This window comes from Hylaeus anthracinus, unplaced genomic scaffold (assembly GCF_026225885.1).
Source record: "Hylaeus anthracinus isolate JK02 unplaced genomic scaffold, UHH_iyHylAnth1.0_haploid 0, whole genome shotgun sequence".
NCBI classification, from domain to species: Eukaryota; Metazoa; Arthropoda; class Insecta; order Hymenoptera; family Colletidae; genus Hylaeus; species Hylaeus anthracinus.
Window position 1 is genome coordinate 11,791,074 of NW_026533254.1, and position 13,861 is coordinate 11,804,934.

A 13,861-nucleotide genomic window follows, 5' to 3' on the forward strand; every position below is an offset into this window, starting at 1 on the left:
CTCCATCTTGATATTACGTTAAAAACATATTATTGCCCGAGTTACTGCATTCATTTCTTTGTAAATCAAAGTTTTTCATAAATACATAAAATGATACATAAAATGAAATGAAACTATCATCGAAGTTAATAGTTTTAAGATTCGTGACAATAGAATGCTAAGAAAGCATCTCGAGTTGCTGGTAGATACCAGTAAATAAAAAGGCCTCGAGTGCAATGGGTTAATAGAGACGACTTTCCCCGATCCGTCTTGAACACGGAATCCCCTATTTTGCCAGTCCCAAGGAAGTCGATAACATCACGCAAAGGTGAAGGTGCTGAATTATAGTAGCTAGGTTAAGGACGAGATTTTAGCCCCGCGAATGCGGGTCGCCGCGGTATCGCCATGAACCACTTAGCCGTTCGTTCGAATTCTCTACGCGCGTGCTGGAGAAATGATATTCTAAATTAATACGCGGAAAGTAAAAATGTGAAATTCACCATCGAATAAACTTTCGTACTCTTTCGTACGTTTTAAAATAGAGGCAGCTATCTCCCGAAGAGGACCACGAAATATACTCGAAACGTTGATTGTTATCGTCTTGAAATACTGTTCCGTTGTTCGGAAAATAATTTAGTTTCTTTGTTCGTGCAAAAACAAAAACATTTTTGTTTGTAATATAAAAATATTTCGTTGAATTACATATTTACACGTTTAGGTCCGATACCTTTGGCCATCTTTCTGTTCATAAAATCTCTGATTTTCATTCAACAAAATCTGATCTAAATGATTCTTGACATTATCGTTTAAAGTAAACGTTTTTCTATATAAAAAAAAATTCTAGAGGCTAGAATAAATAACGATAGAACGCACAAGATAAACGATTACACTAAATGAACTAAAACTTTTAAAATATACAGTGATTATATTGCGGATGCTCACGGAAATTTATATCTGGCCAGAACCGGATGAAGAATTGAAATTTAAATGAAAGCGATCTAGTAATGATTAAGAGTGGACGAAATACGAAATTACTTTCCGAACTGTCCAGTAGTAGAAAGAGACTCCAAAGAACAGGGGTTCATTTATCGAACGTATAAGCTTGTATCCTACGCGTCGCGTATTCTGTCTGGCGTCTTCGATTTTCGACGACTTTCGTTTGCGGCAAGCGGGGCTAACAAGCGACGAAGTTCTGTTACGGTTCGAGAAGACGTGCTCGCTTTTAAAAGGCTTCGGGGAAAACTTTGAAATTTCCATCGACGAGCCTCGATTCGTGACTACTCGCTGATCGATCTTGTTAGCTGTTGACTCCTCGCTTTGTCAGCGAGAAGATCGAGGCGCGACGTTGTTTCTCTAACTTTCTCTATATAGTTATCCACGCATCGACAAGTTTCCGACGGAAGCGAGGAGACAACGACGAGCGGCACGCCTTCGACAACTTCCTAATTTTCGAACGGCCGGCGTCTGTTAAACGTTAGACTGTTATCGGTCCAAGCGTGAAGTATAATTCGCTACAGGAATCGGTCGGCATTTTCAAGCTTTAGGCCGATCGGAAACGGCGCACCGATCAGTTTCAAACCACTCTAAAGGTCGATTCAGACTATACGACACGTACCGGCATCGACACGACAAAACATTAAAACACGCGTTTCAATGGAACTATTCACACTTAACAGACACCGACCTGAACGTTCCGTTCACGGGAATAGTATAAATAGTTCCATTAAAACGCGTGTTTTAATGTTGCGTCGTGTCGATGCCGGTCCGTGTCGTATAGTCTGAATCGACCTTAAAACTATAATACTTGCATCCGACCGTGGATCTAGATAAAACAAAGAGCGCAAACGATTAGCAACACTAATTTCAAATCGGTTGCGCCCGTGTGCGATCGTCCTTGCTCTCGCGTTCCACGAAAATAACGATACGAGAAATTCGGTGAATTTTCGGTTCTCGAAAACTAAAAGATCTAAGCCGGATAATCCAAAGAAATCCCCGCACGGACCACAGGTGCCGCAGAGTTTCCGGGCAACTCGCGAACTTATTGGCAAGCCCAGAAACTCGAGCGACAAGTTGGCGGGACGGGGAGCGATAGGAAAAGAAATATGGCTCCCGAACCGAGATCACGAGTTTCCAACTTTTTTTTTGTGCTTCTTGTCCCGGCCACCTAACGAGATTAGAAAAAACAGCTTTATCTCGAGTGGTCGAGTAAACGAACCGACCGAATCGGAGACCGAACGACAATTAGGTTTCCTGCGTTTCCAGTGTTTCCCTAGTGGTTGCTAGTCGTCGGGTTTGATCGCGCTACGTTTGGAAGATTCTTTCGCGAAACGAGACGTGTCGCGGACCTGATTCGAGCAAACGGATGAGAAAAGGGGAAGAGGCCCGGTGCGGAGAAAGTGACCCCAAGTTGATTAATCACAGCGTGGCACGAGTCGCGTTGCTTCCAAGTTGGATCACGCAACGACCAAGAGATGGACGAACGGAGGAGCAGGTTAGGGACAAGGTTACCTAACGCGAACCGTGTCCCTGGGACTGGCTAAAATCGCCCAATCGTCTTTTTTCGAGGTAACGTTTACGAAATAAATCAATACGCACTTGGTCAAAATTTCTATCGCGTGTCCTTCGTACCTGATTACAAAGTTTCATTATTTAAACAATATTTATCGCACGATTACGCTATACTTTGCATTAGGGGGACCAGAAAGTAATGTCGTTTCTGTGAATGTCAATACTCGTTTATCGTATATCTGCTCATTGTATACCAGTTGATTTTTATCGATCGGATATTGAAAATTTGCACACTAGGTAAAAAAAGGTTGTTGATAACGAGGACGATTACATAATTGATTAAAAATAAAAACTTGTTATAAATCGAAGTGTCGTGTCTCTCTACCAACGATCTCCTATCCGCCCCCAGATTCCGTAATCTCTTATCAACACTTTTAAATCGAGGCTTCCTAGGTAACCTTACCACTGCTTTACCCAGCGTAAACAAGACAAGTATCGACTTTTAGAAACTATAAAGACATCGTTCCCGCTACGTAACGATCTTTCCGACGAAGATCACCGGTAACGATGATTACAAAGCAGCTGTAACGCGCGCAAATATCGAGGTATTCCGTCCAGGCTTTTGTTTCGTTTTAAATTCAAATTCGCCAGAGTATAGACGTGATCGCGAACACGGAAAACGGACTCTGTTCGAAGGGAGAAGCTGGGAGAGAAAAGAAGGCAAAGTTGAGAGAGATGCTTGCCAGGATACGCGACCTGAAATATTCAGTTCGATCGGTCTCTCGAACCTCGAGATTTCCGATGGATCGCGGGGCTTGTATTCGAAGACTCGCGTGCTTTGATGTTTTCTTCTCGGATTCATTAATCTTTTCTTCGCGGAACCGCGGTTTGCCGCGAACGCAAAACGAGGCGAATCTCGGGGCTCGTAAATAAGCTCGAACGGGTGAATTCAGGAATCGAGGCCCGCAGGCTATAAAGTTGGCTCGAACAAAAATTCGCGAAATATCTTCTCCGGGAATGTAGTCGAACGCAAATTGAACCTCGAAGGCGCTCCCCGACAGAGGGAATCCACGGAAATCAAGTTATTTCATGCAGAGGGGCTGCTTCGACCGCTTTGATGTTTGACGAACCGTGAACACGACTCCCGACGCATTATTAGTCCGTCGTAAAATAACAAGTTCCCCCGAGCTCGTTGCTCATTTAACTTTGACGCCTGCCGCTCTTTCTCCTTTTCTGCTTTTGATAAAGCACCGTGCGTCCCATGGATTAACAATGTCCTTCGTTGCTGTACAATGCGACGACCGAACCTTCTGGGATCGTTTGTTCTTTTTACGCTGGTACTAATTACGAGTCGCGACTACTATTGTCGCGTCCTCTTTATCAGTGGAAAGATTTTCCACCCTATCGAACTTAAAAGAAGAAGTATTAGGAATTCGTAAAGATACACCCTGTGCAACCTCTGTCGCAAAAATAACCGGAGTGGCTTTAAAAATAACAGAACACGTTAGAAAATCTTGACACGATCATTTTGTTTAGTGGCGAGCGATAAGGCCGTTTAAATAGACATTACTTCATACTTTTCATGGCATTTTCTCATACTTAGAAGTAGACTTGCGGATCTTTATGCAAAATAAAATCTTGGCGAACCTGACTACAAAAATTCAATCTAAATAGGAATTTATTTTATTCTGCAAATATTATGACATGAACTCTACTTTCAATCTTTTTTACATTCTTCCATATTGCTTGCATTTTGTAGTTTCTTGCACATTCAAACGAAAAATTTCAAAAATTTGAATTTTAAATCTGAGTTTTTTTTTTTTAACCCTTTGCACTCGAGACCTTTCTTCTGCTATCTACCAGCAACTCGAGATGCTTTCTTAGCATTCTATTGCCACGAATGCTAAGATTAGCATTCGAAGCAGCAGCAGAATGCTCGAATGAGATCTCTAATTTGAGATTTGAGAATCAGGTCACCTTTGCTTCAACCACAATCACTTTATTGGCGCTTCGAGTTCCGAAGAAATTAAACCTAAAGAAAACCTAGCCACCTGAGAGTCATCTCTCGAGTGCAAAGGGTTAACTTCCGAGAAAATTTGAAAAAACGGTGCTGCCTCTTTATTGATCCACGCTTCTCGATTGCTAAAAATCGCAAAGAAAACGGTGGTTCCACGGCGCTTAAAGACGCAAAGACTTTTCCTCGACGCGCTCAAACGTTGAATTGCGTCCACGTGTAACAAGGGTAGGTTTGAAAGCGAGCACGGGAAACAAACGATCTCGCCGCACAAAGAAGAAAGAGCTTACCTTAACGTGAGATATTTGGCTGGTCGCAATGGACGAGGCAGGCTGTTGCTGTTCGTTGTGCAGGTTTTTACTTCAACTTTCGCGGACTCTCATCTTCCTTCTCGCCGCTTCTCATCCACTTTCGCGAGGCGGAAGGCCCCTTCAGTGGCTCATGCTGCTTTCAGCATCGACCGGTCGTAACTGCCATCTGAAAAAAATACACAACGAGGCTAAGATTTCCGAGCGTGCTCGTTAGCTCCGCAACTTCAACGGGAATCCCGAACGAGGAATTACTATGTATTTCCCAGTACGTACATACATAGTGCGCGTCTCGACTGGTTCGCGGCAATCCCTTAAATAAATCGAACAAACGCACTCGAGGCATTTTTTTCTGGTATCTATCAGCGACTCGAGATGTTTCCTGACATTCTATTGCTATGAGTTCCAAGCTATCGAAATTTTGGATTAAGGTCACACGTTTACCTCACCGGCAATCATTTTATTGATACGTCGAGCTCCGAAGAAATTGAACCTAAAAACTTTGGTATTGTACTTTGGCTGCGTGAAACCTAATGGTGACTGAGAATCACTTCTCGAGTGCAAAAGGTTAATATAAACACCCGCGCCAAAACTCGAGTTTAATCGTTGGGATGTCGGTTCGTTGTGAGACGATCTCGATACATAGCGAATGTGCTTGCCTCCCTGAGTCTTCGTAGAGATAGAAAAAAATTCATTTAACACGTTGAACGCCACGTCACCCATATATGGATGACAGAGTATTTCACTAAAGAACCGAATAAATTAATTCTAAAAATGGGAAGTTAAAGAAAATAAATCTGCATAGAAGTTGTGAATTTGGCGAAGTCGCAAAAATAAATACAAATTTAAATTCGATGCAAATAAGTTTCAACTGTATAAAAACGAAGTGTTAGACTCATATGTTTCACAAGTATTAGTCTGGCAATCAACGTGTTAATTAAAACTATAGTATTTTATTTATTGCTTCCACCCATAATCCGACACTTGCGATGACAAAGTCATTGTATCGTACAGTCCCTGACATAATAAAATGTCAAGTGCAAGTGCTTACGAACCCCAAGGTATTCCTAAGAGCTTCGCTCGTGTCTCGCGTATCGATAATTGGCGATATCGATACCGTAATTCCGTTTGCCATCGCTCTTTTGCCGTCGAAACCGTTCACGCCTCGATCGGGGACGAATAATGCTGAATCGAAACTGTAATCTCGACGGAAATCTCGTTTGCTGACTGCTGCTTCGACCCTCGGTTCGCTCGCAGCGGTTCGTCTCGCGGAACGAGGTTCCCGCGATGAACGTAACCACCACGGCCGGAGTAATGGGTGATTTAAGGAATCCATTTCGCGCTGTTAACCCTTCTAGGCTAATCTTTAATTAAGATAGTATCGCGCGAATTAACTAGTCGTGGCCCACGCAGATCCTCGAGCTTCCGAGAGGATCGCTTTACCGCCGACAACACCGTAAATCGGATTTTCTGAAATACTCTCAACCCTGTCGATATTCGTACTCTCCGGATCTATTAACCCTTTGCACTCGAGGCCTTTTTTCTGCTATCTCTCAGCAACTCGACATGTTTCTTAGCATTCTATTGCCATGAATTCCGAGCAATCTAGATTTCAGAATAAGGTCACCTTTACCTCGCCGACAATCATTTTATTGACATTTCGAGGTCTAAACAAATTAAACCTAAAGAGAGAATATTGCTGATAGATTTGCTGCGTAAAACCTAATGGCGACTGAGAGTCACCTCTCGAATGCAAAGGACTAACGAACTCCGTAAGTAGAATTGGCGAGAAATGGTCAGACATGAACGAGTTGTATCGTACCACAGATAATATGAACCCTTTGCACTCGAGGCCTTTTTTTCTGGTATATACCAGCAACTCGAGACGTTTCTTAGCATTCTATTGCCATGAATTCTAAGCAATCTAGATTTCAGAATAAGGTCACCTTTACTTCGCCGACAATCATTTTATTGACATTTCGAGGTCTGAACAAATTAAACCTAAAGAAACATTAGGTATTGTAGATTTGCTGCGCGAAATCCAACGGTGGCTGAGTGTCTCGAGTGCAAAGGATTAAACCTTTATTTACTGAATCTTTCGAAAAGTTTTTCAAACCTAGGCGTCCATCCATGTTGGTCTTGTATCGTCTTATAGAGTTGTCTCTAACGAGCTTCCAAAAGAAAAGAAGCTTGTGCTGCTATCCAACAATTAAATTAAACGAACTTCATAGAAGTGGACTTGAAAGTCACAATAGTTTTCGAAGCGTTTAATTGGTACAGTACCATGAGAAAATTTACGGTAAACTAAGAATTAAAGAAAATTGTCCGAATTAAATGTGTACACTATAAATACGTACACGGAAAGGCTACTATTTAATTTAAACAAATTTCTTTAATAGACATAAAGGGAAGGAATATTATTGGACCAACTGTAAGTCTTTCGATAAACTTGAACATCTACGCCTTAAATAAATGCACCATCCAATGAAAAATGCACGTTAAAAGCCCAGAGTTTCAGACAGTAAATAGAAGCTTCTAATTTTGTAAGGTAAATACCGCTTATGTATCCATTATTCAACTAGTGCATCCGTTTCGGTCCTGGACAAGCACCGACATATCATACGTGCGGGTAAATATATTCATTTTACTGCAATCCTCGCCCATGAATTTATGCCATATCAGATTCAATTATAATTACAATTATAATACGTTCAGCCACCGTTCCGCTCGGAGGGTAAAATATGTCTACGTAAATTCGAACAGAACGACACGGAATCGGGGTGGAATTGAACGGAGACGAGATCGTTGAAGTCTAACGCTTCTGATTAGAGACATGCAGATTTTTCGTGCGGATAGACAGTGCGGTCTCGGCCGATCGCGACGCCAAGTCGCGCCAGCTCCTCGGAATTGCCGCTGACCGACCGTCGGGGTGTTGCCAGGAATCTAACAGCGTTCAACCTTGGCCTCGTGGCCCGATTCGTGCACGCTGCGTGCTAAGCCACGCTAGCTAACCGTTCGTTACGTTTTTGCCATCGAAACACTGCGGATAATTAGCAGACCGATTCGAAAGACCCAAGTTAAAAGACAATGTTCCTTGTTGTCATACGAAATCGTCGTGCGAAACGGTCCATAATCGAATGTAAATCGAAAGAATGAAACCGGGATTCTCTTTCGAAACGTGCCAGTTTGTATACCCTGTTCAATAATTAGTCGAGCGCTAGTAGTAGTAGTGCGCTATCAACCGTACAATTGCCCGTACAAAAGCTAGTGGAACAAAAACGCGACCACTTTCGGTCCACGTGCTCCTCCTTCAGGTCCGATCGAAGAGCTCGGCGCAAAAATTTCCAAAGTTCTTTCATTACTCGAAATCGCTCGGGAGTCTTCTTCCATAGCCAACGGTCTAAACTTGGCGAAACTTTATTGGAAAGGCCGAATTTTCGCGGAGCTCGGACGCAGATGGTGGAATGTTGGTCAATCGATGACGGAAACTACGACGCCGTAGACCCGGCGTATTCCGTTCTCGAATAAATCCTGCTTTATATCAAGGATTTAACCGGTTTAGATCGTGTTTTACAACGAATATCCTTCATTTGACGAGAGTGTTCGGAAATACAGGGTGTTCCGACATCTGACGCGACCGAATAAATGGAATATTGCTCGTGGCAGCTTGCATATTCCGCCGTCGGGCACAACGGCGATGCTCGCTGAATTTTTGAACAAAATTTTTCACGGATATACGCCGGATGGAACGAGTCGAGGGGTAACTGTTCGACCAACCGCACGAAATTATTTCTATTTACGGAATTATATGTATTATAATTTTAATGATATTCGATAGCTCGAGGGAGGAATTATGATAATGGTAATTTCGATATAAACGCTCTCGACCGTTAACCAGGCCAGCCTCGGGTACGTACAAAGACGACGATTACACTGTATTATGTTTAGAAAAATAGCATTACTCGACAGTTGATCGACTTAACCCTTTGCACTCGAGAGGTGACTCTTACTCACCGCTAGGTTTTCTTTAGGTTTCAAATCTTTGGAACTCGAAGTGCCAATAAAATGATTGTCAGTGCAATAAAGGTGAGTAAATGGTAAAGTAAAATCTCAAATTAGAGATCTCATTTTCGAAGTGAATCTAAGCTTAGCATTCGTGACAATAGAATGCTAAGAAAGCATCTCGAGTTGCTGATAGATACCAAAAAGAAAAGGCCTCGAGCGCGAAAGGTTAAATTTGAAGAAAATATCAATGTAATTATTATTTGAACAATTTTTACAGCTGACATTTATTTTGTTTAATTCTGTTCAAGAGAACATTATGTAATGGTAACACACATACAGCCAAATATTAAAAACAAATCAATTGCAAGCGTACAATTCGATTTAAAAGTCCGTCATCAACTTTGAAATTTAGGGCATTAAGGGTTGAAATCAAATTTTTATTTGCAAATATTATTATCGTGTTAATAATGACTTGCAACCAATTTTTTTGGTAATATTTCTTTCTAAGAACTACTTTTGCAAAATAAATATGAATATGATGAATATTCTCTAACGTTGAGTCGATCGACTGTCGTATTTATAAACTAATGCTTCCTCTCCTAGTCGCAGTACAGTCTGCACTTTTTTCCATCTCGCGAAGAGGGTCGAATAAATGTTTGAATTGCTACGAGAGAGAACCTTATATAAACATTACTTCTCAAAAAAGCCACGAGAGCAGCGACGAGCAGCAGTAATTCGTTGGTCGAGTTAAAAGCTTGACGCGTAGAACACGTACTCGACGCGACGTCGGCGTCGGCGTCGCCGTCGTGTCACGAGCATTTGAATATTAAACAATGACCAGCAAAGTCACGGAACACCGGGGCGCATTAATGCCGGCCTAACGTGTCCGCGTAGGAAACGTCGCGTGTGTCGAGACCATATGCGTTAATACGACGAAAGGAGTCGGTTCCCGCGGCTGAATCTATGGCAAACCCTCATCGTTCTGAATTCGATGCGCTGCAACGAATTAATGCACGACGGACTATCATAACTCGCGCGAACGTCGCTAGAAAAAAAAAACGTTCTCCTTCGTATCTCGATCCTCTTCGAGATCCTCCGCGTTTTTAAATACCGTCCTCGTTAACCCAAGGACTCGACTCGCGTGTAACTGCAAACGCTTCCGAATCGATTCGCGGCTAATTTCTGTCCCTTCTGCTCTCGGGTCGATCGATCTTAATGCACTAGTCAACTAATAGCGTGTTACATCATAGTAAACCAATTTTTATTTTAGCATTGAACTGTCTGGAAAGTTCATGCCGTTTTTTAATAGGCGGAGCAGGTCTGAATATATCGGAATGGCTGAAAACAAATAACATCTGTACATTCTTTAACAGGTGGAAAGGTTGTGGAACAAAATGGTACATATATAATTCAATAAATATACAGAAAAATTCAAATATGCCTTTGAATTTTTCTTAAAGATAGGTACGAACTTTTTGGACAACCCAATATTTTCTATCGCTAGGGCCCTTCGAGAAAAAGTGGACGGAAGTAAATTTTTCATTCCTAAATACTAACTTTCTGAGGCTGCATATAAGTAAATTTTTCATTCCTAAATACTAACTTTCTGAGGCTGCATATAACCGAGACGTTGATCGAAGTTCGGATCAACCGATTCATGTATATGAAAGAGCAGAGCCAAGTTGAATTTATCGGTTTAATAACAATAGGAGCGGTTCCGTGCGTTGACGGCACGGAATAAGGTTAACGTGTCAGGAGAATAAAGTAATAGATTGCGTACGTATTTCTTCGAGAACTTTTACGCGGGCTATAGCGTAATAAATGCCGACGCGATCGTCTTGCTACTTTCCAGCGATGAAACGGGAACAATTGTCACCTATAGGCGACGCAACTGACGCCGGTTCCTTGACTTACATACGTCGAGTTATCGTTTCGCTGGAAACAATTAAACTTCTTCGTTTGTAACCCTTTCGTTCCCATGGTACCGCCATGGTTCGATTTTCGGAAGAATGAAATAAAAGTCAATCGAACCAACCGATCTTTGTTACCGGGATAATTAATGAGACCGTTCGTAAATCTCGGGGCAGACTTCTTTCTTAATATCATATTTTTAATGGAGGATCAATTGTGCAAATTACAAATGATTTGTAGTAGGCTCACACTTTGTTTACTTTAATCCAGAATCCAGTGTAAATCTAGTAAATTCATATTTATCGAAAGAGTGTATCTCAGGATTTCAGAATTCTATCCACAGGATTTTCAAACAATTAGATAGAATCCTGTGGGATACCGTTATAGGGATAACACGCTTCTCTGTAAACCTCCTGTTTTACAGCAAATAATCCGATACCCTTTGAATCGGTACATGCATCTCTCGCGATAGCGTTTCGACTCATGAATTGCGTTCGTCTTTCTTTAGAAAAGTTACAGGTGCGGTGGTATATTGAAATTGATGGCAGCGTACTCGCCCGAACGATAGAACAAAGTCGCCGAAGATAAATTCATAACGAGTAAATTCGCGAAGGTATCTTCCCGGTGGGATATCGCGAGCAGATTTACGGCGGATACGCGAAACTATCGCGGGGAACGATACGTCTGGATCGATAGAATTATGCGGTCGGAAAGAGAACCGTCAACCGGCAACAGCCAGTCAGCTATCGATCGAGAATGCTATTTTTGCGTGGGCGTCCCGTTTTCCGTAATAACGAGAATAATGCTACGAAAACCGTTCGTCGAGTGGTTTCATCGGAACCGACTTTGTCTCTTGATTTCGCGGGGATCGCTGATTTACCTTTCATGGACTAGTCAATTACAGAGATACGTGAAGACGTTCAAAACGCGAGGAGTCGAGATACTTTGCGGATCTTCGAGTAATTTGTGTACGACTCTCGACCGAAAGTAAGAAGGGGCTGAAAGGTACTGATTGTGAGTTTAGTTACGAGAGGTTGGAAGGTACTGAGGTTGGTTACGGGAGGCTAGAAGGTACTGGGTTTAGCTACGGTAAGAAAGAAGACACTGAGCTCTAGTTATGGCGGACTGTAGGATACTAAGCTCCAATTACGAAGGGCTAGAGGGTACTGAGCTCTGCCACAGGGAGCTAGAAGACTCTAAGCTCTAGTTACGAAGGGCTAGAGGATACTAAGCTCCAATTACGGAGGGCTAGAGAGTACTAAGCTCAGCTATAAGGAGCTAGAAGACTCTAAGCTTTAGTTACGGGGAGCTAGAAGACTCTAAGCTCTAGTTACGGAGGGCTAGAGGATACTAAGCTTCAATTACGGAGGCCTAGAAAGTACTAAGCTCAGCTACAGGGAGCTAGAAGACTCTGGGCTCTAGTTATCGAGGACTGTAGGTTATTAAGCTCTAGTCACGGGATTCTAAAAAATACTGAGCTCAGCTACGGAGGGTTAAAGTGTACTAAGCTCTGCCACAGGACGCTAGAGAGCACTAAGCTCAGCAACTAGAAGACTCTACGCTCTAGTTATCGAGAACAGTAGAATACTAAATTCCAACTACGGAGGTGCGAGCTCGCACATCCGATGCTGAACATCATTTCTTTCACGGAAACAAAAGGTGCGAACGAACGAGACTCTCTAAACATCGCGAGCTAGGTTTACCCCTGTAAGTTTCCCTGTAGCTGTTCCCCTGTGCCTTTGTCGCACCGCAGGCTTTCCCCGATTCCAAATGAAAACGTTAACCAAGCCTGGCCAGTCTGGCACACGCGTATGTGGGAATATCGAGCAACACGCACCGGTGCGACGGTTTTGTACCTTGGCACCGTTCCGACGCGACGGTTGACTTGGTCTACGGATTCGACGCCGTAGGCGTACACGGCCACGGAACACAGCCGTCTGCATAGGCGGTGCAAACTCGAGCGCGGCTCGAGTGCACTAAAGCCAAAGAGTATAACGCGACATCTTCTCGCGCGACGACGCGTTCTCGCAGACGAGAGCAACGCAATACGAAGAAACAAAAAGCATCTCGACGACGATGAAACCAGACGTCTCTTCTATTCGGTCCGTCAGCTTGTTATTACGCTCTCGGCCGGCTGAAACTTTTCCGGCCGCGAGCTAGAGATCCGTCGCGAAAAGAAAACGTCCCTTCTCGCGTCTTCGAGGGGCTATTCTCGTTTGCAAGTGCCGGACGAACCTGTACCTTGGGCATCTTCAGATGCGAAGAACGCATAAACACGAATTATTTCGAATTTTAACGGAAGGTTGGAATCCAGACAAGTGAACGAAGCTTTTCTTTTGCCCTGAATTAGATTCAACGATTTCCTTTTCTAAACTTCACGAGGCCTCGAGACATTCGAGGAAGATGCAATGAAATAATAATCCATGCAAAAAGAAACGAATATAATCTTTCTCGGTATTACTCGCGTCTTCTTGCGTAGTGCATTCGGTTAATGGCTCATGTTACGACATCGCGGTATATTTCGTAGCCCGTGAAAACTTGGCGTAACTATTTCAGTTACTTTTAGAGATATCACCTCCAAAAACTCGGGAAAACCATGTTTCGCGTATATCGCGTTTAAAGTTTCACGTGCACCTTCAACACGCGCGTAACCGTATATTTGCGAGCCTTCCTCTTAATCTGCCGTGCCTGTCCCAGGGAGAGGACTCTACCGCAACCAAAAGTTTGCGAAAAAACCGGTTCATCATTTTTACCTAAAACGTACAGACGTAGGGAATGCCTTTTCGAGTCGCGAAACTTTAAGAAAATGTCGTGGAACGAGAATTGAAATTTGTAGAATCCTCGGATGAGAATACCGCATAGTTGTGCGAAGAGTGGAGTTGTTCGCGTCAGGAAAAGAAGGGAAGAAAACGATTTGCCCCGACCTTGAGGCATTACAATCATAGCTCGCTTCGAGAACCTATAAATTGCGAGAAACACGCGCTAAAAACGTTTGGACGTACGTTTCCAAAGTTAAAACGCATGGAAACGTCTTGGAATAGGAATTCGTGCGATAATTCCACTGATTATTTTTTATCCGATATGTAAAATGGTGAAGAAAATAGAAATCGGATGGAAAACGTGCAAAGAAACGCGG

The 13,861-nt window shown here is 42.8% G+C and overlaps 2 protein-coding genes across 23 annotated transcripts in view; one reads left to right on the forward strand and one right to left on the reverse strand.

Moving 5' to 3' along the window:
* LOC128895083 (glutamate-gated chloride channel alpha) overlaps nt 1-13,861 on the reverse strand; it is a 116,307-nt gene that overhangs the window by 59,635 nt on the left and 42,811 nt on the right. For all 22 annotated transcript variants that reach the window (XM_054157368.1, XM_054157356.1, XM_054157336.1 and 19 more), the window contains exon 2: nt 4,792-4,978. The gene's annotated coding sequence lies outside the window, so the exon portion shown is untranslated. The remainder of the gene's footprint in view (nt 1-4,791; nt 4,979-13,861) is intronic.
* The window catches only part of LOC128892400 (transmembrane protease serine 9-like), a 69,082-nt gene that overhangs the window by 27,026 nt on the left and 28,195 nt on the right, over nt 1-13,861 (forward strand). The window lies entirely within an intron of this gene.